This window comes from Trachypithecus francoisi, unplaced genomic scaffold, assembly GCF_009764315.1.
Source record: "Trachypithecus francoisi isolate TF-2019V2 unplaced genomic scaffold, Tfra_2.0 Lachesis_group6, whole genome shotgun sequence".
In the NCBI taxonomy this organism is placed as follows: Eukaryota; Metazoa; Chordata; class Mammalia; order Primates; family Cercopithecidae; genus Trachypithecus; species Trachypithecus francoisi.
Genome location: NW_022681471.1, coordinates 80,277,044 through 80,302,627, shown reverse-complemented (window position 1 = coordinate 80,302,627; position 25,584 = coordinate 80,277,044). Strand labels below are relative to the sequence as shown.

Genomic DNA, 25,584 nt, shown 5'->3' with positions numbered 1-25,584 from the left:
ACATGTTCAAAAATCAGACCCTACTAATGTTGGAATTTTCATTCTCACAACCCCCTCTCCTAACTCAAATCAATCCCTTTCATATTCCAATTTCTTGTTTTGTGTCAGGGAGGAGCTATTGATATTAACTCCTATCTGTACTTTCCTATACACAGAGGGAGAAGAAAAAAAAGAAAAAAGCAAGTGAGCGACAACTCCAAAAACAAACAGTCCCATGTCAACAACATTTTTTTTCACTTTTCCACTAATTGTGCTTCTTTGGCTACAAGGTCCACTCTATGTATTAATTCCAGAAGTGTGTCTGATACTATTAAGAACACTTACATTCCCCTTCAAAAAACCTCCAAACAAAAGACTCTAATAACTTCTGAACTTAATGTCAAAACTTATATTGTAAAATGATACATTACAACAACTTTTGAATAAATATACTTCCTCTACATTTTTTGCCAACCTAGTATAACAAATATAAAAACTTAGTCTTACACATAGACCTTTTAAAAATGTTCTTTAGTAACTAAAGTAGCTGACATTTGTCTGGGACCAAGATAACTTTCTACCAGTTTACTCTCACCCTTTAGGATACTAGTATAAAAGGTCTTCCTATCTATCATAGTGGCTCATCCAGGCTGTTTCATCTCAGGAAACACCCCAGTGGCTGCTCTACTTAACACTGCATTTGCTGAGGATTTTGCATTAATTACTTCAAAGGAGAGTTTCCATTGTTTCTACAGAGAAGACACCAGAACAAGGAGAGAGAAAAAAAACTTAAACTTTACCCTGACATTTAACAAATATCACCTCTCCCCTCACCCTTCATCTCTATTTGGAAATAATTTACTTTTTAGTTTATCTTTGCCAGTATCCTCAAATACAGGCTATTTAGAAAATTTTGAATATAAGGCTTAACTGATTTGTTAGCTATCAGGTAAAACTTTGGTTGTCCTAATAACAGTTACCAATTTGCACCCATAACAACTCAATTAGATTGCCAAGAAGCCCTTATGAACAAATAGTTTATTTCTCTGAGGAAACATAAATTAGCCAGGCAGAAATTTTAGAGCGGAAGTTTTATTGGGTCCTAACTCTAAACTTCATGGAAGATATATGATGGTATTTGAAATGTTGACAAATGTCATATTTCACACATATTGAAATTAAAATATAATTTTAAAAAATTATTCAAACTCCAATTGATTTTACTTTTCAATTATTCAAATTATTCACTCCTTTACTTTTGTTTAATGTGAATCTCTTCTACTAACCTGAACAGTTGAGAGGCCCTAGATATCTCATTACTGGCTTTTCCATATTATCCTTACTATGGAATTTTTGTTTTTCACAAGAGATTATTTTCTAAAGATCCTTTCAAAAATTATTGTGTGTAGAGTTATTTGAGATATATTAAAATATTTCATATGTACAGTTTCAAAGATTTTTACAATTGAGAAATCATCACTACTGTCAGAAGAGGGGACATATACACCAGCTCCAAAACTTTCCAGATAGCCCTTTGTAATCCCTCTCTCCAGCCTTGCACACAAACAGTCCCCAAGAAACAATGAATGTACTTTGTGTTATTATAGATTACTTTGAGTTTTCTAGATGTTATATTGATGGAATTAAATAATAGGTACTCCTTATTTTCAGGCTGCATCATTCAGGATATTTATTTTTTTATTCATCCACATTATTGGCAATTTATTTCTCTTTTTCTTTTCTTTTTTTATTATACTGTATGTTCTAGGGTACATGTGCAAAACGTGCAGGTTTGTTACATAGGTATACATGTGCCATGTTGGTATGCTGCACCCATTAACTCGTCATTTACATTAGGTATATCTCCTAATGCTATCCCTACCCCTGTCTTCCCCAAAAAGGACCCGGTGTGTGATGATCCCCTTCCTGAGTCCAAGTGATCTTATTGTTCAATTCCCACCTATGAGTGAGAAATGCGGTTTTGTTTTCTGTTCTTGACAGTTTGCTCAGAATGATGGTTTTTTCAGCTGCATCCATCCCTACAAAGGACACAAACTCATCTTTCTATGGCTGCATAGTATTCCTTGTGTATATGTGCCACATTTTCTTTTTTTTTTAATTATTTCTTTAAAAAAAAAATTTTTTTTTAATATACATTAAGTTTTAGGGTACATGTGCATAATGTGCCGGTTTGTTACATATGTATACTTGTGCCATGTTGGTGTGCTGCACCCATCAACTTGTCAGCACCCATCAATTCATCATTTATATCAGGTGTAACTTACAAGCAATCCTTCCCCCCTCCCCCCTCCCCATGATAGGCCCCGGTGTGTGATGTTCCCCTTCCGAGTCCAAGTGATTTCATTGTTCAGTTCCCACCTATGAGTGAGAACATGCGGTGTTTGGTTTTCTGTTCTTGTGATAGTTTGCTAAGAATGATGGTTTCCAGCTGCATCCATGTCCCTACAAAGGATGCAAACTCATCCTTTTATATGGCTGCATAGTATTCCATGGTGTATATGTCCACATTTCTTAATCCAGTCTGTCACAGATGGACATTTGGGTTGATTCCAAGTCTTTGCTATTGTGAATAGTGCCACAATAAACATAGTGTGCATGTGTCCTTATAGCAGCATGATTTATAATCCTTTGGGTATATACCCAGTAGTGGGATGGCTGGGTCATATGGCACATCTAGTTCTAGATCCTTGAGGAATCGCCATACTGTTTTCTATAATGGTTGAACTAGTTTACAATCCCACCAACAGTGTAAAAGTGTTCTATTTCTCCACATCCTCTCCAGCACCTGTTGTTTCCTGACTTTTAATGATTGCCATTCTAACTGGTATGAGATGGTATCTCATTGTGGTTTTGATTTGCATTTCTCTGATGGCGAGTGATGATGAGCATTTTTTCATGTGTCTGTTGGCTGTATGAATGTGTTCTTTTGAGAAATGTCTGTTCATACCCTTTCCCCACTTTTAGATGGGGTTGTTTGTTTTTTTCTTGTATATTTGTTTGAGTTCTTTGTAGATTCTGGATATTAGCCCTTTGTCTGATGAGTATTGCAAAAATTTTCTCCCATTCTGTAGGTTGCCTGTTCACTCTGATGGTAGTTGCTTTTGCTGTGCAGAAGCTCTTTAGTTTAATTAGATCCCATTTGTCAATTTTGGCTTTTGCTGCCGTTGCTTTTGTGTTTTAGACATGAAGTCCTTGCCCATGCCTATGTCCTGAATGGTATTACCTAGGTTTTCTTCTAGGTTTTTATGGTATTAGGTCTAACATTTAAGTCTCTAATCCATCTTGAATTAATTTTCGTATAAGGAGTAAGGAAAGGATCCAGTTTCAGCTTTCTACTTATGCTAGCCAATTTTCCCAGCACCATTTATTAAATAGGGAATCCTTTCCCCATTTCTTGTTTCTCTCAGGTTTGTCAAAGATCAGATGGCTGTAGATGTGTGGTATTATTTCTGAGGACTCTGTTCTGTTCCATTGGTCTATATCTCTGTTTTGGTACCAGTACCATGCTGTTTTGGTTACTGTAGCCTTGTAGTATAGTTTGAAGTCAGGTAGCGTGACGCCTCCAGCTTTGTCCTTTTGACTTAGGATTGTCTTGGCAATGCGGGCTCTTTTTTGGTTCCATATGAACTTTAAAGCAGTTTTTCCAATTCTGTGAAGAAAGTCATTGGTAGCTTGATGGGGATGGCATTGAATCTATAAATCACCTTGGGCAGTATGGCCATTTTCACGATATTGATTCTTCCTATCCATGAGCATGGTATGTTCTTCCATTTGTTTGTGTCCTCTTTGATTTCACTGAGCAGTGGTTTGTAGTTCTCCTTGAAGAGGTCCTTTACATCCCTTGTAAGTTGGATTCCTAGGTATTTTATTCTCTTTGAAGCAATTGTGAATGGAAGTTCATTCCTGATTTGGCTCTCTGTTTGTCTGTTACTGGTGTATAAGAATGCTTGTGATTTTTGCACATTATTTTGTATCCTGAGACTTTGCTGAAGTTGCTTATCAGCTTAAGGAGATTTTGGGCTGAGACGATGGGGTTTTCTAAATATACAATCATGTCATCTGCAAACAGGGACAATTTGACTTCTTCTTTTCCTAACTGGATACCCTTGATTTCTTTCTCTTGCCTGATTGCCCTAGCCAGAACTTCCAACACTATGTTGAATAGGAGTGGTGAGAGAGGGCATCCCTGTCTTGTGCCAGTTTTCAAAGGAATTTTCCAGTTTTTGCCCATTCAGTATGATATTAGCTGTGGGTTTGTCATAAAAACTCTTATTATTTTGAGGTACGTTCCATCAATACCGAATTTATTGAGCGTTTTTAGCATGAAGGGCTGTTGAATTTTGTCAAAGCCTTTTCTGCATCTATTGAGATAATCATGTGGTTCTTGTCTTTGGTTCTGTTTATATGCTGGATTACGTTTATTGATTTGCGACTTTTGAACCAGCCTTGCATCCCAGGGATGAAGCCCACTTGATCATGGTGGATAAGCTTTTTGATGTGCTGCTGAATCCGGTTGCCAGTATTTTATTGAGGATTTTTGCATCGATGTTCATCAGGGATATTGGTCTAAAATTCTCTTTTTTTGTTGTGTCTCTGCCAGGCTTTGGTATCAGGATGATGTTGGCCTCATAAAATGAGTTAGGGAGGATTCCCTCTTTTCATTGACTGGAATAGTTTCAGAAGGAATGGTACCAGCTCCTCCTTGTACCTCTGGTAGAATTCAGCTGTGAATCCATCTGGTCCTGGACTTTTTTTGGTGGTAGGCTATTAATTATTGCCTCAATTTCAGAGTCTGCTATTGGTCTATTCAGGGATTCAACTTCTTCCTGGTTTAGTCTTGGAAGAGTGTAAGTGTCCAGGAAATTATCCATTTCTTCTAGATTTTCTAGTTGATTTGCGTAGAGGTGTTTATAGTATTCTCTGATGGTTGTTTGTATTTCTGTGGGGTCGGTGGTGATATCCCCTTTATCATTTTTTATTGCGTCTATTTGATTCCTCTCTCTTTTCTTCTTTATTAGTCTTGCTAGCAGTCTGTCAATTTTGTTGATCTTTTCAAAAAACCACTCCTGGATTCATTGATTTTTTGGAGGTTTTTTGTGTCTCTATCTCCTTCAGTTCTGCTCTGATCTTAGTTATTTCTTGCCTTCTGCTAGCTTTTGAATGTGTTTGCTCTTGCCTCTCTAGTTCTTTTAATTGTGATGTTAGAGTGTCAATTTTAGATCTTTCCTGCTTTCTCTTGTGGGCATTTAGTGCTATAAATTTCCCTCTACACACTGCTTTAAATGTGTCCCAGAGATTCTGGTATGTTGTATCTTTGTTCTCATTGGTTTCAAGAACATCTTTATTTCTGCTTTCATTTCGTTATGTACCCAGTAGTCATTCAGGAGCAGGTTGTTCAGTTTCCATGTAGTTGAGCGGTTTTGATTGAGTTTCTTAGTCCTGAGTTCTAGTTTGATTGCACTGTGGTCTGAGAGACAGTTTGTTATAATTTCTGCTCTTTGACATTTGCTGAGGAGTGCTTTACTTCCAATTATGTGGTCAATTTTGGAATAAGTGCGATGTGGTGCTGAGAAGAATGTATGTTCTGTTGATTTGGGGTGGAGAGTTCTATAGATGTCTATTAGGTGCACTTGCTGCAGAGATGAGTTCAATTCCTGGATATCTTGTTAACTTTCTGTCTCGTTGATCTGTCTAATGTTGACAGTGGAGTGTGAAGTCTCCCATTATTATTGTATGGGAGTCTAAGTCTCTTTGTAAGTCTCTAAGGACTTGCTTTATGAATCTGGGTGCTCCTGTATTGGGTGCATATATATTTAGGAGAGTTAGCTCTTCCTGTTGAATTGATCCCTTTACCATTATGTAAGGCCTTCTTTGTCTCTTTTGATCTTTGATGGTTTAAAGTCTGTTTTATCAGAGACTAGGATTGCAACCCCTGCTTTTTTTTGTTCTCCATTTGCTTGGTAGATCTTCCTCCATCCCTTTATTTTGAGCCTATGTATGTCTCTGCATGTGAGATGGGTCTCCTGAATACAGCAGACTGATGGGTCTTGACTCTTTATCCAGTTGCCAGTCTGTGTCTTTTAATTGGAGCATTTAGTCCATTTACATTTAAGGTTAATATGTTATGTGTGAACTTGATCCTGTCATTATATATTAACTGGTTATTTTGCTCGTTAGTTGATGCAGTTTCTTCCTAGCCTCGATGGTCTTTACATTTTGGCATGTTTTTGCAATGGCTGGTACCGGTTGTTCCTTTCCATGTTTAGGGCTTCCTTCAGGGTCTCTTGTAAGGCAGACCTGGTGGTGACAAAATCTCTAAGCATTTGCTTATCTGTAAAGGATTTTATTTCTCCTTCACTTATGAAACTTAGTTTGGCTGGATATGAAATTCTGGGTTTAAAATTATTTTCTTTAAGAACGTTGAATATTGGCCCCCACTCTCTTCTGGCTTGTAGAGTTTCTGCCGAGAGGTCTGCTGTTAGTCTGATGGGCTTCCCTTTGTAGGTAACCCGACCTTTCTCTCTGGCTGCCCTTAAGATTTTTTCCTTCATTTCAAGTTTGGTGAACCTGGCAATTATGTGTCTTGGAGTTGCTCTTCTCGAGGAGTATCTTTGTGGTGTTCTCTGTATTTCCGGAATTTGAATGTTGGCCTGCCCTACTAGGTTGGGGAAGTTCTCCTGGATGATATCCTGAAGAGTGTTTTCCAACTTGGTTTCGTTTTCCCCCTCACTTTCAGGCACCCCAATCAGACATAGATTTGGTCTTTTTACATAATCCCGTACTTCTTGCAGGCTTTGTTCATTTCTTTTTCTTCTTCTTTCTTTTGGTTTCTCTTCTTGCTTCATTTCATTCATTTGATCCTCAATCGCTGATACTCTTCTTCCAGTTGATCGAGTCGTTTACTGAAGCTTGTGCATTTGTCACGTATTTCTTCTGTCATGGTTTTCATCTCTGTCATTTCGTTTATGACCTTCTCTGCATTAATTAGTCTAGCTGTCAATTCTTCCACTCTTTTTTCAAGATTTTAGTTTCTTTGTGCTGGGTACATAATTCCTCCTTTAGCTCTGAGAAGTTTGATGGACTGAAGCCTTCTTCTCTCATCTCATCAAAGTCATTCTCTGACCAGCTTTGATCCGTTGCTGGCGATGGGCTGCACTCCTTTGCAGGGGGAGATGCTCTCTTGTTTTTTGAATTTCCAGGTTTTCTGCCATGCTTTTTCCCCATCTTTGTGGTTTTATCTGCCTCTGGTCTTTGATGATGGTGACGTATTGATGGGTTTTGGTGTAGGTCCTTCCTGTTTGATAGTTTTCCTTCTACAGTCAGGACCCTCAGCTGTAGGTCTGTTGGAGATTGCTTGAGGTCCACTCCAGACCCTGTTTGCTGGGTATCAGCAGCAGAGGCTGCAGAAGATAGAATATTGCTGAACAGCGAGTGTACCTGTCTGATTCTTGCTTTGGAAGCTTCCTCTCAGGGGTGTACTCCACCGTGTGAGGTGTGGGGTGTCATTCTGCCCCTAGTGGGGATGTCTCCCAGTTAGGCTACTCAGGGTTCAGGGACCCACTTAAGCAGGCAGTCTGTCCCTTCTCAGATCTCAAACAACGTGTTGGGAGATCCACTGCTCTCTTCAAAGCTGTCAGACACGGTCGTTTGCATCTGCAGAGGTTCCTGCTGTTTTGTTGTTGTTGTTGTTAACTGTGCCCTGTCCCCAGAGGTGGAGTCTACAGAGACAGGCAGGTTTCCTTGAGCTGCTGTGAGCTCCACCCAGTTCGAGCTTCCAACGACTTCGTTTACCTACTTAAACCTTAGCAATGGCGGGCCCCCCTCCCCCAGCCTCGCTGCTGCCTTGCGGTTAGATCACAGACTGCTGTGTTAGCAATGAGGGAAGCTCTTTGGGCATGGGACCCTCCCAGCCAGGTGTGAGATATATTCTCCTGGTGTGCCCGTTTGCTTAAAGCGCAGTATTGGGTGGGAGTCATCCGATTTTCCAGGTGTTGTGTGTCTCACTTCCCCTGGCTAGGAAAAGGGATTCCCTTCCCCCTTGCACTTCCCAGGTGAGGTGATGCCTCGCCCTGCTTCAGCTCTCGCTGGTCGGGCTGCAGCAGCTGACCAGCATCGATTGTCCGACACTCCCTAGTGAGATGACCCCAGTACTTCAGTTGAAAATGCAGAAACACCAGTCTTCTGTGTCGCTCGCGCTGGGAGTTGGAGACTGGAGCTGTTCCTATTTGGCCATCTTGCTCCGCCCCCCTGTTTCACATTTTCTTAATCCAATCTTCAGTGATGGACATTTGGGTTGATTCGAAGTCTTTGCTATTGTGAATAGTGCTGCAAAAACTACATTGCGTGGTCTTTATAGCAACGGCTTATAATCTTTTGGGATATCCCCAGTAATGGGATGGCTGGGTCAAATGTATTTCTAGTTCTCGATGCTGGAGGAAACGCCACACTGTTTTCCAGAATGGTTGAACTGTTTACTGTCCCACCAACAGTGTAAAAGTGTTCCTTTTTTTCCACACCCTTTCCAGCACCTATTGTTTCCTGATATTTAATGATTACCATTCCAATAGTGTGAGATAGTATCTAATTGTGGTTATGATTTGCTTTTCTCTGATGGCGAGTGACGATGAGCATTTTTTCATGTGTCTGTAGGCTGTATGAATTCTTCTTTTGAGAATGTGTGTTTCATATCCTTTGCCCACTTTTTGATGGGGTTGTTTGTTGTTTTTTCTTGTAAATTTGATTGAGTTCTTATAGGTTCTGGATATTAGCCCTTTGTCAGATGAGTAGATTGCAAAAATTTTCTCCCATTCTATAGGTTGCCTGTTCACTCTGATGGTTGTTTCTTTTGCTGTGCAGAAGCTCTTTAGTTTAATTAGATCCCATTTGTCAATTTTGTCTTCTGTTGCCGTTGCTTTTGGTGTTTTAGACATGAAGTCCTTGCCCATGCCTATGTCCTGAATGGTATCACCTAGGTTTTCTTCTAGGGCTTTTATGGTTTTAGGTCCAAGATTTAAGTCTCTAATCCATCTTGAATTAATCTTCGTATAAGGAGTAAGGAAAGGATCCAGTTTCAGCTTTCTACTTATGGCTAGCCAATTTTCCCAGCACCATTTATTAAATAGGGAATCCTTTCCCCATTTCTTGTTTCTGTCAGGTTTGTCAGAGATCAGATGGCTGTAGATGTGTGGTATTATTTCTCAGGGCTCTGTTCTGTTCCTTTGGTCTATATCTCTGTTTTGGTACCAGTATCATGCTGTTTTGGTTACTGTAGCCTTGTAGTATAGTTTGAAATCAGGTAGCGTGATGCCTCCAGCTTTGTTCTTTTTGCTTAGGATTGACTTGGAAATGTGGGGTCTTTTTTGGTTCCATATGAACTTTAAAGCAATTTTATCAATTCTGTGAAGAAAGACATTGGTAGCTTAATGACAATGGCATTGAATCTATAAATTAACTTGGGCAGTATGGTCATTTTCACAATATCGATTCTTCCTATCCATGAGCATGGTATGTTCTTCCATTTGTTTGTGTCCTCTTTGATTTCACTGAGCAGTGGTTTGTAGTTCTCCTTGAAGAGGTCCTTTACATCCCTTGTAATTTGGATTCCTAGGTATTTTATTCTCTTTGAAGCAATTGTGAATGGAGTTCATTCATGATTTGGCTCTCTGTTTGTCTGTTACTGGTGTATAAGAATGCTTGTGATTTTTGCACATTAATTTTGTATCCTGAGACTTTGCTGAAGTGTTTATCAGCTTAAGGAGATTTTGGGCTGAGACAATGGGATTTTCTACATATACAATACTGTCATCTGCAAACAGGGACAATTTGACTTCTTCTTTTCCTAACTGAATATCCTTTATTTCTTTCTCTTGCCTGATTGCGTAGCCAGAGCTTCCAACACTATATTGAATAGGAGTGGTGAGAGAGGGCATCCCTGTCTTGTGTCAGTTTTCAAAGGGATGCTTCCAATTTTGCCCATTCAGTGTGATGTTGGCTGTGGGTCTGTCATAAATATTTCTTATATTTTGAGATATGTTCCATCAATATCGAATTCATTGAGAGTTTTTAGCATGAAAGGCTGTTGAATTTTGTCAAAGGCTTTTTCTGCATCTATTGGGATAATCATGTGGTTTTTGTCTTTGCTACTGTTTATATGATGAATTACGTTTTTCGATTTGTGCATATTGAAGCAGTCTTGCATCCCAGTTATGAAGCCCACTGTGTCATGGTGGATAAGCTTTTTGATGTGCTGCTGGATGCGGTTTGCCAGTATTTTATTGAGAATTTTTGCATAGATGTTCATCAGGGATATTGGTCTAAAATTCTCTTTTTTTGTTGTATCTCTGTCAGGCTTTGTTATCAGGATGATGTTGGCCTCCTAAAATGAGTTAGGGAGTATTCCCTATTTTTCTATTGTCTGGAATACTTTCAGAAGGAATGGTACCAACTCCTCCTTGTACCTCTGGTAGAATTCGGCTTTGCTTCCGTCTGGTCCTGGACTTTTTTTGGTTGGTAGGCTATTAATTACTGCCTCAATTTCTGAGCCTGCTATTGGTCTATTCAGGGATTCAACTTCTTCCTGGTTTAGTTTTGAGAGAGTGTAAATGTCCAGGAAATTATTCATTTCTTCTAGGTTTTCAAGTTTATTTGCGTAGAGGTGTTTTTTTTTTTGTTTGTTTGTTTGTTTTTGTTTTTTGTTTTTTTTTTTTTTTGAGACGGAGTCTCGCTCTGTCACCCAGGCTGGAGTGCAGTGGCCAGATCTCAGCTCACTGTAAGCTCCGCCTCCCGGGTTTACGCCATTCTCCTGCCTCAGCATCCCGAGTAGCTGGGATTACAGGCACCGCCACCTCGCCCGGCTAGTTTTTTGTATTTTTTTTTAGTAGAGACGGGGCTTCACAGTGTTAGCCAGGATGGTCTCGATCTCCTGACCTCGTGATCCGCCCGTCTTGGCCTCCCAAAGTGCTGGGATTACAGGCTTGAGCCACCGCACCCGGCCGGTAGAGGTGTTTATAGTATTCTCTGATGGTAGTTTGTATTTCTGTGGGGTTGGTGGTGCTATCCCCTTTAGCATTTTTTATTGCATCTATTTGATTCTTCTCTCTTTTCTTCTTTATTAGTGTTGCTAGTGTTCTATCAATTTTGTTGATCATTTCAAAAAACCAGCTCCTGGATTTCTTGATTTTTTGGAGAGATTTTTGTGTCTCTATCTCCTTCAATTCTGCTCTGATCTTAGTTATTTTTTGCCTTCTGCTAGCTTTTGAATGTGTTTGCTCTTGCTTCTCTAGTTCTTTTAATTGTGATGTTAGAGTGTCCATTTTAGATCTTTCCTGCTTTCTCTTGTGGGCATTTAGTGCTATAAATTTCCCTCTATACACTGCTTTAATGTGTCCAGGAGATTCTGGTATGTTGTATCTTTGTTCTCATTGGTTTCAAAGAACATCTTTATTTCTGCCTTCATTTCATTATGTACCCAGTAGTCACTCAGGAGCAGATTGTTCAGTTTCCATGTAGTTGAGTGGTTTTGATTGAGTTTCCTAATCCTGAGTTCTAGGTTGATTGCGCTGTGGTCTGAGAGACAGTTTTTTATAATTTCTGTTCTTTTACATATGCCGAGGAGAGCTTTACTTCCAACTATGTGATCAATTTTGGAATAAGTGTGATGTGGTCCTGAGAAGAACGTATATTCTGTTGATTTGGGGTGGAGAGTTCTGTAGAAGTCTATTAGGTCCACTTGGTGCAGAGTTGAGTTCAATTCCCGGATATCCTTGTTAACTTTCTGTCTCATTTATCTGTCTAATGTTGATAGTGAGATGTTAAAGTCTCCCATTATTATTGTATGGGAGTCTAAGTCTCTTTGTAAGTCTCTAAGGACTTGCTTTATGAATCTGGGTGCTCCTGTATTGGGTGCATATATATTTAGGATAGTTAGCTCTTCCTGATGAATTGATCCCTTTACCATTATGTAATGGCTTTCTTTGTCTCTTTTGATCTTTGATGGTTTAAAGTCCGTTTTATCAGAGACTTGGATTACAACCTCAGTTGTTTTTGTTTGTTTGTTTGTTTTCCTTTTGCTTGGTAGGTCTTTCTCCATCCCTTTATTTTGAGCCTATGTGTGTCTCAGCATGTGAGATGCATCTCCTGAATACAGCAAACTGATGGGTCTTGGCTCTTTATCCAATTTGCCAGTTTTTTTCTTTTAATTGGACCATTTAGTCCATTTACATTTAAGTTTAATATTGTTATGTGTAAACTTGATCCTATCATTATGATATTAACTGATTATTTTGCTTGCTAGTTGATGCAGTTTGTTTCTAGCATCGATGGACTTTACATTCTGACATGTTTTTGCAATGACTGGTACCTGTTGTTCCTTTCCATATTTAGTGCTTCCTTCAGGGTCTCTTGTAGGGCAGGCCCGGTGGTGACCAAATCACTAAGCATTTGCTGGTCTCTAAAGGTTTTTATTTCTCCTTCACTTATGAAACTTAGTTTGGCTGGATATGAAATTCTGGATTGAAAATTCTTTTCTTTAAGAATGTTGAATATTGGGACCCACTCTTTTTTGGCTTGGAGAGTTCCTGCAAGAGATCACCTGTTAGTCTGATGGGCTTCCCTTTATGGGTAACCTGACCTTTCTCTCTGGCTGCCCTTAACATTTTTTCCTTCATTTCAACTTTGGTGAATCTGACAATTTTGTGTCTCGGAGTTGCTCTTCTTGAGGAGTATCTTTGTGGCGTTCTCTGTATTTCCTGAATTTGAATGTTGGCCTGCCCTACTAGGTTGGCGAAGTTCTCCTGGAGGATATCCTGAAAAGCGTTTTCCAACTTGGTTCCATTTTCCTCCTCACTTTCAGACACACCAATCAGACCTAGATTTGGTCTTTTCACATAATCCCATACTTCTTGGAGGCTTTGTTCATTTCTTTTTACTCTTTTTTCTCTACATTTCTCTTCTCACTTCATTTCATTCATTTGATCTTCAATTGCCAATACTCTTTCTTCCAGTTGATCGAGTCATTACTGATGCTTGTGCATTTGTCACTTAGTTCTCATGTTATGGTTTTCATCTCTATCAGTTCTTTTAAGGTCTTTGCTGCATTGATTATTCTCGTTATCCATTCTTCCATTCTTTTTTCAAGGTTTTTAGTTTCTTTGCACTGGTTACATAGTTTCTCCTTTAGCTCTGAGAAGTTTGATCTACTGAAAACTTCTCTCAACTCATCAAAGTCATTCTCCGTCCACCTTTGTTCCATTGCTGATGATGACCTACATTCCTTTGGAGGAGAGATGCACTCTGATTTTTTGAATTTCCAGCTTTTCTGCACTGCTTTTCCCCCATCTTTGTGGTTTTATCTGCCTTTGGTCTTTGATGATGGTGACATACTGATGGGGTTTTGGTGTGGGTGTCCTTTCCGTTTGTAAGTTTTCGTTCTAACAGTCAGGACTCTCATCTGCCCGTCTGTTCGAGTTTGCTTGAGGTCCACTCCAGACCCTGTTTGCCTGGGTATTAGCAGCGGAGGCTGCAGAAGGTAGAATATTGCTGAACAGCGAGTGTTGCTGTCTGATTCTTGCTCTGGAAGCTTTGTCTCAGGGGTGTACCCTGCTGTGTGAGGTGTGAAGTGTCATTCTGCACCTAGTGGGGGATGTCTCCCAGTTAGGCTACTCCGGGGTCAGGGACCCACTTGAGCAGGCAGTCTGTCCATTCTCAGATCTCAACCTCCATGCTGGGAGATCCACTCCTCTATTCAAAGCTGTCAGACAGGGGCATTTACCTCTGCCGAGGTTTCTGCTGTTTTTTGTTTAGCTATGCCCTGTCCCCAGAGAAGGAGTCTAGAGAGGCAGGCCAGCCTCCTTGAGCTGTGGTGGGTTCCACCGAATTCGAGCTTCCTGGTGGCTTTGTTTTCCTACTTAAGCCTCAGCAATAGTGGGTGCCCCTCCCCCAGCCTTGCTGTCACCTTGCAGTTAGATCTCAGACTGCTGTGCTAGCAATAGGAGAGGCTCCGTGGGTGTGAGACCCTCTTTGCCAGGTGTGGCATATAATCTGGTGTGCCATTTGCTAAGATCCTTGGTAAAGCACAGTATTAGGGTGGGAGTTACCCGATTTTCCACGTCTTGTGTGTCTCAATTTCCTTTGGCTAGGAAAAGCAATTCCCTTCCCCCTTGTGATTCCTAGGTTAGGTGATGCCTCGCCCTGCTTCAGCTCTCGCTGGTTGGGCTGCACCCACTGACCAGCACTGACTGTCCACACACCTCAGTGAGATGAACCCAGTACCTCAGTTGAAAACGCAGAAATCACCCATCTTCTGTGTGGCTCATGCTGGGAGCTGGAGGCTGGAGCTGTTCCTTTTTGGCCATCTTGGGCGTGCCCCAATTTATTTCTCTTCGTGGCTGGGTATTATTCCATCCTATGAATACACCACAATTTGTTTATCTATTCATCTCTTGATAGGCAATTAAATTAGTTTCAGTTTGTGGCTTTTATATACAAAAGTGCTATGAATATTCATGTACATGTCTTTGTATGGATAATATTTCATTTTTCCTTAGATCAATATCTAGGAGTAGAATAGCTGGATCAGATGTTAGCTATGTGTTTAAATTTACAAGAAATTGTGAAACTGTCAGAGGTGTTTGAACCAGAATGACTCCATCTTGATTAGGGGCTGGGTGAAATAAGGCTGAGACCTGCTGGGCTGCATTCCCAAGAGGTTAGGCATTCTAATCACAGGATGACATAGGAGGTCAGCACAAGATACAGGTCACTAAGACCCTGCTGATAAAACAATTTGCCATAAAGAAGCTGGCCAAAATCCATGAATATCTAGAAGGAGATGAAAGTCTGGTCATCCTCAGTGCTCATTATATGCTAATTATCATGCATTAGCATGCCAAAAGACTTCCACTAGCACACAACAGTTCACAGATGTCATGGGAACACCAGGAAGTATCCCTATGTGGTGTAAAAGGGGGAGGAGCCCTCAGTTCCGGGAATCATTCACATCTTTCTTGGATAACTCATGAATAATCCATCCCTTATTTAGCATATAATCAAGAAATAACTATAAGTATACTCAGTTGAGCAGCCCATGCTGCTGCTCTGTCTGTGCAGTAACCATTCTTTCATTTTTTTGCTTTCTTAATAAACTTGCTTTTATTTACTCTATAGATTCACCCCAAATTCTTTCTTGTGCAAGGTCCAAGAGCCTTCTCTTGAGATCAGGATCAGGACCTATTTCTGGTAACAAAACTATTTTCCAAAAGGGTTGTACCATTTTACATTCTAACTAGCAGTATTTTAGAGTTCCAGTTTCTGCACACATCTTTAACAACACTTGATATGGTCAGTCTTTTTCAATGTTAGCTATTGTAGTAAGTTTTCAGTGTTGTCATTGCAGTTGAATTTGCGTTTTCACTATGCCTAATGATGTTGAACACCTTTTTAGGTGCTTGTTTGCCATTTATGTACTTTTCTTGGTTCAAATATTTACTAATTTATATTAGGTTGTTTGTTTCCTTATTGTTAAGTTTTTTACTTTTCTTTGTATATTCTGGATACAAGTCCTTCATCATTATATAATTTTCAAAGATCTTTTCTTAGTCTGTGACTTTTGTTTTAATTTTCTTTTTTTTTTTTTTGAGGCAGAGTCTCGCTCTGCTGCCCAGGCTGGAGTGCAGTGGCCGGGTCTCAGCTCACTGCAAGCTCCGCCTCCCGGGTTCATGCCATTCTCCTGCCTCAGCCTCCCGAGTAGCTGGGACTACAGGCGCCCGCCACCTCGCCTGGCTAGTTTTTTGTATTTTTTAGTAGAGACAGGGTTTCACTGGGTTAGCCAGGATGGTCTCGATCTCCTGACCTTGTGATCCGCCCGTCTCGGCCTCCCAAAGTGCTGGGATTACAGGCTTGAGCCACTGCGCCTGGCCTTGTTTTAATTTTCTTAATTGTGTCTTTCAAAAAGCAACAATTTTAAATTCTGATGAAGTCAAATATATTAATTTTTGTTTTATATATTGTATTTTTTTCTGTCAAATCAAAAATCTTTTTCTAACTCAATGTTGCAAAGATTTTTTTTTCTTCTAAAGTTTTCTAGTTTTAGGATTTACATTTAGGTCTGTAAACTGTAAGAATTTTTGTATATGGTGTGAGGGTAGATCAAAGTTTATAATATTTGCCAATGACAGGATCTCATTCTTTCTTACGGCTGAATAGTACTCTATAAGACCTAATATCTATAAGACCTACTATATGATAGCACAACAGGGTGACTATAGTCAATGATAATTTAATTGTACATTTTTAAACAACTAAAATAATATAATTGGATTGTTTGTAACACAAAGAATGAATGTTTGAGGGGATTGATACCTCATTTTCCATGATGTGAATACTATACATTGCATGCATGTATCAAAATATCTCATGTACACCGTAAATATATGTACCTACTATGTATCCACAAAAACTAAATTTTTAAAAATGTTTATAATATTTACATGGAGATATCCAATTACTCCATCCTTATGTCTTTACCAAACTATGTTTCCTCCATTTAATGGTTAATTGCCTTTAAACCTGTGTAAAAATCAGTTGTCTCTGTAGGTGTGAGTTCATTTCTAGACTTTTTTTTTGTTCCATGGATCTATTTCTCTGTAATTTGGCTAATCCCATACTGTTTTGATAACTATAGCTTTATAATAATTATTGAAATTAAATAAGTTTAGCCTTCCAACTTTGTTCTTTTTCAAAATTTATTTAATTACTGTAGGAGCTTTACATTTCCATGTAAATTGTATAATCAGTTTGTTGATTTCTATAAAAACACGTTAGAAATTTAACTTGGAAGGCCGGCGCGGTGGCTCAAGCCTGTAATCCCAGCACTTTGGGAGGCCGAGACGGGCAGATCACGAGGTCAGGAGATCGAGACCATCCTGGCTAACACGGTGAAACCCCGTCTCTACTAAAAACTACAAAAAACTAGCCGGGCGACGTGGTGGCACCTGTAGTCCCAGCTACCTGGGAGGCTGAGACAGGAGAATGGCGTGAACCCGGGAGGCGGAGCTTGCAGTGAGCTGAGATCTGGCCACAGCACTTCAGCCTGGGTGACAGAGCAAGACTCCGTCTCAAAAAAAAAAAAAAAAAAAGAAATTTAACTTGGATTGCATTGAAGTTATACATAAGTTTAAAAACAAATTACACCTTAACAGTGTTAAACATCTGATTAGTTTACAAAGTATATTTCTCAGTTTATTTATGTCTTATTTCATTTCTTTATCATGGTTTGGTAGTTTTTGGTTTTTTGGTTTGTTTGTTTGTTTGTTGAGATGGAGTCTTGCTCTGTTGCCCAGGCTGGAGTGCAGTGGCTTGATCTCGGCTCACTGCAAGCTCTGCCTCCCAGGTTCATGCCGTTCTCCTCCCTCGGCCTCCCAAGTAGCTAGGACTACAGGCACCCGCCACCACGCCTGGCTAATTTTTTTTGTATTTTTAGTAGAGACGGGGTTTCACCATGTTAGCTAAGATTGTCTTGATCTCCTGACCTCATGATCCACCTGCCTCAGCCTCCCAAAGTTCTGGGATTACAGACTTGAGCCACCAGACCTGGCCCATGGTTTACTAGTTTTAAATGTATATGTCTCCCACATATTTTGCCAGATTTACTTTTAAGTATTTTTATTTTTGATGACATTATGAATAGTAATTTTTTAAATTTCAATATCCCATTTTCATTGTTAGTATACGCAAATACAATTTAATGTATACCAATCTTGCACCCTGCAACCTTGCTAAACACACAAATTAGTATATTCCTTTAGATTTTTAAAATATGTGATCATGTTGTCTGAGAAAAAAAGATTTTTACTTCTTCCTTCCAAATATGGGTGCCTTTTATTTTCATGTCTTGTTATATGCCACTGGCCAAATCTCTAATTTAATGCTGAATTGAAGTGCAAAGAGCAAATCTTTCTGTGTTTTCTCTAATCTTAAGGAGAACCATTGAGTCTTTCATGGTCAAGTATGATATTAGTTGCATGTTTTTCTTAGATGCCCATCATTAGGTTAAGGAAGTTCCCGTCAGGTTCAAGAAGTTTCCTTCTGTTCCTAGTTTGTTGAGAATTTTCATGAAGAATGGATGATTAATTTTGCCATAATTTATTCAGGAACTATTCAGATGGTTATGTGTTTGTCTTTGTGTTATAATATACAGAATTACTTTAATGGATTTTAAATGTGAATATAAGCATGTATTACTAGGATAAATACCAACTGATTTTTTTTTATACTTTTAAAATATTGTTGCATACAATTTGCTGATTTTTTATAATTTTACATTGGTGTTATTATGGGATACTTATCTCTAGTTTTTCTTTTTATTTTCCTTTCTTATAATGCCTTTGGCTGATTTCAGTACCAGGGTTAAGGAAAGAAAATAACTTCTATCTGAGGAATGCAAATTATTTTAGTTAACAGGTCCAGAGAGACATTAAATGCAACAGAAATCATGTTTCACTTTCCCCTTGAAGCTACGTATTTATTTCTTGAAAGTGCATGCTACTGTTACAAGTAGCTATAAAATTCACCTAATTCATGCAAGACATTGTAATCCACATCTTATAGTTTAGTAATACACAGCCAATCATTAATCAATATTATTTCTGTAAACCACTGAGAATTCCTGAAAAACAATACTGTATTAGCCTATTCCCTGTCACCCATTTTTTGTCTTTAAAAAGCCAAGTGTAACTGCTGTTAATCAGAGTGCACATTCGGCAACTTTAATATATGTTCCAGGGTTGCAATGCTCAAGTTTGGCCCAAATAGACTCTCTCCTTATATTAATTTTGCTTTGGCTTCTTCCCCTTAGGTTGACAGGGTGGTGCTTTTCTCATAAAATGGTTGGAGAGTACTTCCTCTGATTCATTATTTGGACAAGTTAAAGTAGAATTGGTATTAAATATTTGGTAAAATCCATCAGTGGGGAATTTGACTCAGTGTTTTCTTGGTAAGATTTTTCCCTAAAATTTTAATTTACTAAATAGCTATAAGTTTATTCATATTATGTATTTTTTGAGTTTACTAGTTTCTGTATTTCAAATAATTTATCCATTTCATCTAAGTTGTCAAATTAATTGGCATAAGGTTGTTCGTAGAATTGCCTTAATATCCTTAAAAAGTTACCATAGAGTATGCATAACTTGTACTATTTTAACTGTTTCTAAATGAACAGTATAGTGGCACCTAAGTACTTGCATGTCATTGTGCAACCATCACAAGCATTCCTCTCAAGAAGAGTTTTATATTCCCAAACTGCAACCCTGTACCGTTAATCAAAAACTTCCCATTTATCCCTCCCTTTAGATCTTGGAAACCACCTTTACACATTTTTATTCTGTGAATTTGACTACACTAGAAACCACATATGTGTAAAATAAAACACAAATTATCTTTTTGTGTCTGGCTTTTTTCACTTAGCACAATGTTTTCAAGTTTAATCCATATTGTAACATGTATTAAAACTCCATTTTCTTTTGAAGCCTGAATAATATTCATTGTATGTATATAGCATATTTTGTTTATCCATTTATCTGTCCTTGGGTATTTGGATTTCTTCCACTTTTGGGCTATTATGAGTAATGCTGCTGTGAACATTGCTGTACAAATATCTATTTGAGTCTCTGTTTTTAATTATTTGAGACATGTATATACCCGGAAGTGGAATTTCTGGGCCATATGGTAATTCTATGTTTTTTTTTTAAGAGCCACCACATGGCTTTCTATAGTGGAGGTACATGTGTAGGTTTGTTACATGGATATATTGTGCGATGTCAAGTTTTGGAGTATGATTGATCCCATCAATTTAGGATAAACTTGATTTAACAATTCCCCCCTTTTGGTCATTCTCTAAATTGTGGGAGATTGACCAAAACTTTAATCATTGATTTCACTGTCACCACTGTAAAAGTACTTATTTCATCTTGAAACCCATTAGGAAATAGCAGAGCAGTGTGTTTTCTAAGGTGAAAACAAGGACGTCAGGTTATTATATTATTATTATTTGCAAGTGTTAGAGTAGAGGGTACCTCCTTATGTTGGAAAGTACTGTTTACAGGAGAAAAAAATACAAAAACCTGGTCTTTTCTAGGATTTGCTTGTTTCCTTAAAGTCTTAGTTTGATTATGTTACATTTAGCAAGATTGACTCTATTTTAGTTTGGTCTAGGTGTACGGTTCCAAGAGTGTGGAGGGACCCTTCTCAGTTGTGAAATTATGAACCCAGCATTCAAGGTCCTGAAGTTTTGCTGCAGTGTGGATGGCAAGGGAAGCCTTCTTCTGATGTTCTCAGAAGATCCAATATTCAGGTTCTCAATTAAGAAGAGGTTTACTGTTCTCAGTCAGTGAACCATGAAAAGCTTTATTTACCTGGTGAAAATACACTGTGGCATAACACAATACTGTTGTAAAATTAGCCCTTTTGCATGGGAAAGCTCTTATAAAACCAGAAAACATGCATTGGAAATGATAATTGAACGAAATCCCTCTATAAATGTTTCCGTGGGCCATCAGGTAACAGAATGTACCTGAAGCATTATCTTCCCAGCAATATGGGTTTGACAAATCAAACATTGGTCAGAAACTATTTTAGCAATTGAGAAGTCACCACACGAATACATATTTAATTTGGATCTTTTTATTTTTTCCACGATTAGTCATGGAATGCATAACTTTTAATAACAAAAAGTTTAAGAACTCAGGAAGTACAAGGTGGCTGTCCCGGTTCTCCAAGAGTCCATGCTTAACATTGGACTTATGTTCTCTTGAATACCAGTTGTTTCTTCAATTTAGGTGCATAGCACTGATAACTGATGGGTTATCACAGGTAATTTGACTTACACCATGGTGTTCAGTTTAAGTATTGGCTGATTTAGCATGAAAATCTGGCAAAGTATTTTCTTGGTATTCAATTAATTTTTGTATTACTTGGGTTGGCAGTTTTATAAACCAGTCTTTTCACCCAAGTTCCAGGAATTCTTACCCAGTCCAAATGATATGATTCTAAAGTTATCAGAAACATGTATTCAAGAGTGCTTTTCAGGGTCCTTTCCGTCCTTTCATAAACCTCCTAAAAGATGTCATATTCTAGGATTCTGTATGCTTGTGAAGTTTTCAGAAACTGTGTCAGTATTAAGCAATGAACTGTGAAAATGACTTTAAATAATCATAGTTAAAGACACAAATGACAAGGAAATTTGGTTATTTCTGTGGCCTACAATAACAACATAATAACCATAATCATGATTGATAGCATATACTCAAACATATTAGAATTCGATAAATCTCATATAATTTTACAACATATATTAATAACATTTACTGAAATATAACCTGAAAAAGATTAAACGTTATTTCTTATTTTCACAATGCTTCTCTTGTAATTTAACATGTCAAATAATTCTGTTTACCTCTCTTTTGGATGCTTCATGGGCCCTCTGGAGCATCCCACAGTTAGAGGTCAAAAACTACTTAATTTTGAAGCTGAAATTTGATTTTGGGAAGCCTGTCAATTAGGTTAAAGATTTAAAACACTTAATATTATAGAATAGGATTCCAGGTCACCATAAGTTATTTATTTAGCCAAAATGATAATTTGAAAATTTTGAAAAGGCAAAAACCTTTACTCCTTAATAGAGGGAAGACTTAGCTTTCCAAACAATATTTTGTCGTGTCTTTCCTTTTTTTCTGTAGCTTATTCAAAGGTGAACAAAAATCATTCATTATTCTTTAATGTTACATGAAAATCTTGTTCAAGAGAGAAAGCCAAATTTTATCCTCGCATTATTGCCATTTACTACTGGTTTTCTTCTGACCCAGTCAGATGTAAGGGGCCTCTAACTGGATCCAAGCCACTTAATTACCAGATCTAATTTGATTCTGGACCCCGTTCAGTTTCTGTCATGACTTCCAAATGCAGTTTGGATTAGAAATGGGCTCACAGAAACTTGGAGAGCTCAAACCACAAATCTGTAGAGCTTCTGAATCTGAGAGAGAATTTACCATGATAACCAGCTGCTCCAAGAGAGCAATGGACATAATGGGCCTGGCAGGTACCTTGCTTGGTCACTCAGCACTCCTGGGTGTCATTGGAAGCTCTACTTTGGATTCCGCTTCTGATGCCGTCTGTTAAAACAAAAACAAACAAACAAAAACTTCTGCTGAATTAAATGTAAAAGAGTTTAATTGAGCAATGAATGATTTGTGAATCAGGCAGCCTCCTGAGCCAGAGTAGGCTAAGAGACTGCAGCGCAGCTCCATGGTAAAATATTTATGGACAATAAAGAATCGTGATGTATAGAAAATGGAAGTGAGGTACAGAAACACCTGGATTGGTTATAGCTAGGCTTTTGCCTTATTTGAATAAATTTCAAATATCTGGCCACATTTGACTGACCAAAACTTGATGATTGACGCAAAAGTAGGCTACGGTTTGTTTACACTTACATTAGGCTATAGTTCATCATATACAGAGAAACATTTAGCTCAAACTTAAAATATGTAAGGAGGCAGCTTTAGGCAAAACATAATCTAACAGGCCCCACATTTTTGCTTGGTATTGTCCTAGTAGAAGCTCTCTGTTGGGGCTTTACACCTGTGAAAAGTGTCTTCCTGGGCCCACATGCTTTTTTATGCATTCTTTTTAATCTCAGTGGAGAACACCAAGCCTCTGATAGATGCAGGAGGCATATAAGGGGAGGGTCCCCAGAGAATCTCTGACCTCCCTGCGTACTGGGATAATGGGGTGGACCTATAGGAAGTTTGTGCTGTGTGCAGTGTGGGGAGGATCCTGGACTCTTCAGTTCCTATGTGTTGCCTAGAATTAATCTGTGAGGTAGAGGGCCAGTTAGCAGGAGTCCCTCTTGCTTTGCTGGGAGTTTTGGTTTTTTTCCCTTCTTTTCCTTTTTTGCCCAATAAATTCTGTCCCCCTCACCCTTCAATGTGTCTGCATTCCTAATTCTTCCTGGTGATGTGAGAAGAACCCAGTTTTAGCTGAGCTAAAGAGCAAAGTTCTACATCACCTCTACACCCTCATAGCACTTGTATTCTTCTATCCAGCAGAATTAACACCACATATACACGAATGCTGCCAAGACCGAGACCTTGCATCCTTTGGAGAAATGACCCAAGTTGTTCCCGGAGTCATGTAAGTGAGGACTAAACTCTGATATATATATATATTTTTTAATCTTGCCCAAACTCCTTTCTAAGTGGTCTGGGGAGTCATGCCCTACAAATCGTAAATTCTCATCAGATGGGTTTTATTTAACCCCGTATATCATGATTTACTTTCTAATGTAACTCTGGCATACAAGAGAAAAAAATCAATATGTTTTATCCCCAAATATATTTTCTTGCCATACCCTGGAATTTCCCTGCAAAGTCTCTTGTGGGAAAAATTTACATTCTATAGAGAATCCCCTTCCCCTTTATTTTCCTTCCTTCCTTCCTGATCCAGAAGATAATCAACTAAGAGCCAGGCACCCTTTTAAGTCCGATAAGAAACATTTTACAACCTGCTCTCTCTGAAGTCTGCTGAGAGCTTCCTCTGCACGATAAAACTTGGTCTCCACAATTCTTTATCTTAACCTGAACATTTTCTTTCATCCCAGGTCTTCAGATAAACTCAACCAATTGTCAACCAGAAAATGTTTAAATTTACTTTTACCCTGGAAGCCCCTGCTTTGAGTTGTCCCGCCTTTCTGAACCAAACCAATGTACTTCTTAAATGTACTTGATTGATGTCTCATGCCTCCCTACAATATATAAAACCAAGCTGTACCCCAAACACCATGGACATATGTTCTCAGGGCCTCCTGAGGGCTGTGTCATGGGCCATGGTCATAATAAATTTGGCTCATAATAAATTTCTTCAAATATTTTACAGAGTTTGACTCTTTTTGTCAACATAAACCACAGCTGTTCCAGTTAGTGTGGCCAAAATGTGGGGAGCAGAGTTTCAAGGCAGCACAGGGCACTAGCATCTCAATTTGTTCCTTGAAACAGTTTGGTCCTACTAGGCCTCTGGGCCTTCCATGGGAGACGCAACCTCAAAGATTTCTGAAATGACTCTAGGGCCTTTCCTTCATTGTTTTGAGCATTAACACTTTTTTTTTTTTTTTTTTTAAGTAACAGGCTTAATTCACTTTATTTTTCTTGTATAAAAAGCCTATGTTGTTGCCACAGCTGGAGCCTGGGTCCGCTGCACGGAGACTCTGGTGTGGGTCTTGACAAGGTGGTCAGTGAATTCCTGATAGGGAGACTTGGTAAACACAGTCTCCTTCCAGAGGTCAGGGGTCAGGTAGCTGTAGGTCTTAGAGATGGCATCAAAGGTGGCCTTGGCGAAGTTGCCCAGGGTGGCAGTGCAGCCCCGGGCTGAGGTGTAGCAGTCATCAATACCAGCCATCATGAGCAGCTTCTTGGGCACAGGCGCTGAGACGATGCCAGTGCCCCTGGGTGCAGGGATGAGGCGCACCAGCACAGAGCCGCAGCGGCCTGTCACCTTGCAAGGGACGGTGTGGGGCTTGCCGATCTTGTTCCCCCAGTAGCCTCTGCGCACCGGGACAATGGAGAGTTTGGCCAGGATGATGGCCTCACAGATGGCGGTGGCCATCTCCTTGGAGCACTTAACACCCAGGCCGACGTGGCCATTGTAGTCCCCGATAGCAACAAACGCCTTGAACCTGGTGCGCTGGCCAGCACGGGTCTGCTTCTGCACCGGCATAATCTTCAAAACCTCGTCTTTGAGAGAGGCCCCCAAGAAAAAGTCAATGATCTCAGATTCCTTAATGGGCAGAGAGAAGAGGTAAATCTCCTCCAGGGACTTGATCTTCATGTCCTTGACCAAGCGGCCCAGCTTGGTGATGGGCATCCACTCCTTATCCTCGGCCTTGACTCTGCGAGCTCCGCGGCCTCGGTCCCGACCCCGTCCACGGCCGCGACCCCGGCCCCGGATGCCACTGCCGAAACCTCCGCGGAAGCCACCGCGGTTCCCCATCCCAGGGCCACCAGGGCCTCCGGGCCCCCCCCCCCCCCCCCCGCTGCACCGGCGTCATCCGCCATTTGGTGTTTTCTCGGAGAAAAAAAGGAGCATTAACACTTAAGTTCCTTTTATCTTTGTTAATCTCTTTAGCAAGTGGTTGCACTGTCACAACCTTGGATTACTCTCCTGAAAATTCTTATTCATTTTCTACCACATGTCCAGGCTTGGAATATGCCAAATCCTTATAAATTATAACTTTAGATTATGCCTTTGCTCCTAAATCTTAACTATTTGAAGTTAAAAGTAAAAAATCAGCTGTCTGAATGATTTTCTGCTTAGAAATTTGTTCTGCCAAATATTCATCACTCTTAAATTGGCCTTCCACCAAGTCCTAGGCCATGGATAATGCAGCCAAGTTCTTTGGTAAGGTATAAAAAGTGTGACTTTTGCTCAGGTGTCCAATAATTTTCTCCTTATTTCCATTTGAGTCCTTGTCAAAATGGCTTTCACTGTCTATACTCCTAACAACATTTTGGTCACAATCCCTTAATAATTATCTAAGAAGTC

At 39.3% G+C, this 25,584-nt stretch overlaps 1 pseudogene across 1 annotated transcript; it reads right to left on the bottom strand.

Moving 5' to 3' along the window:
* Positions 1 to 24,162: 24,162 nt before the first annotated feature.
* On the bottom strand, positions 24,163 to 25,115 carry LOC117077592 (annotated as a pseudogene). Its single transcript, XR_004434807.1, has one exon. The product of XR_004434807.1 is annotated as a 40S ribosomal protein S2-like (transcript).
* Positions 25,116 to 25,584: the final 469 nt, after the last annotated feature.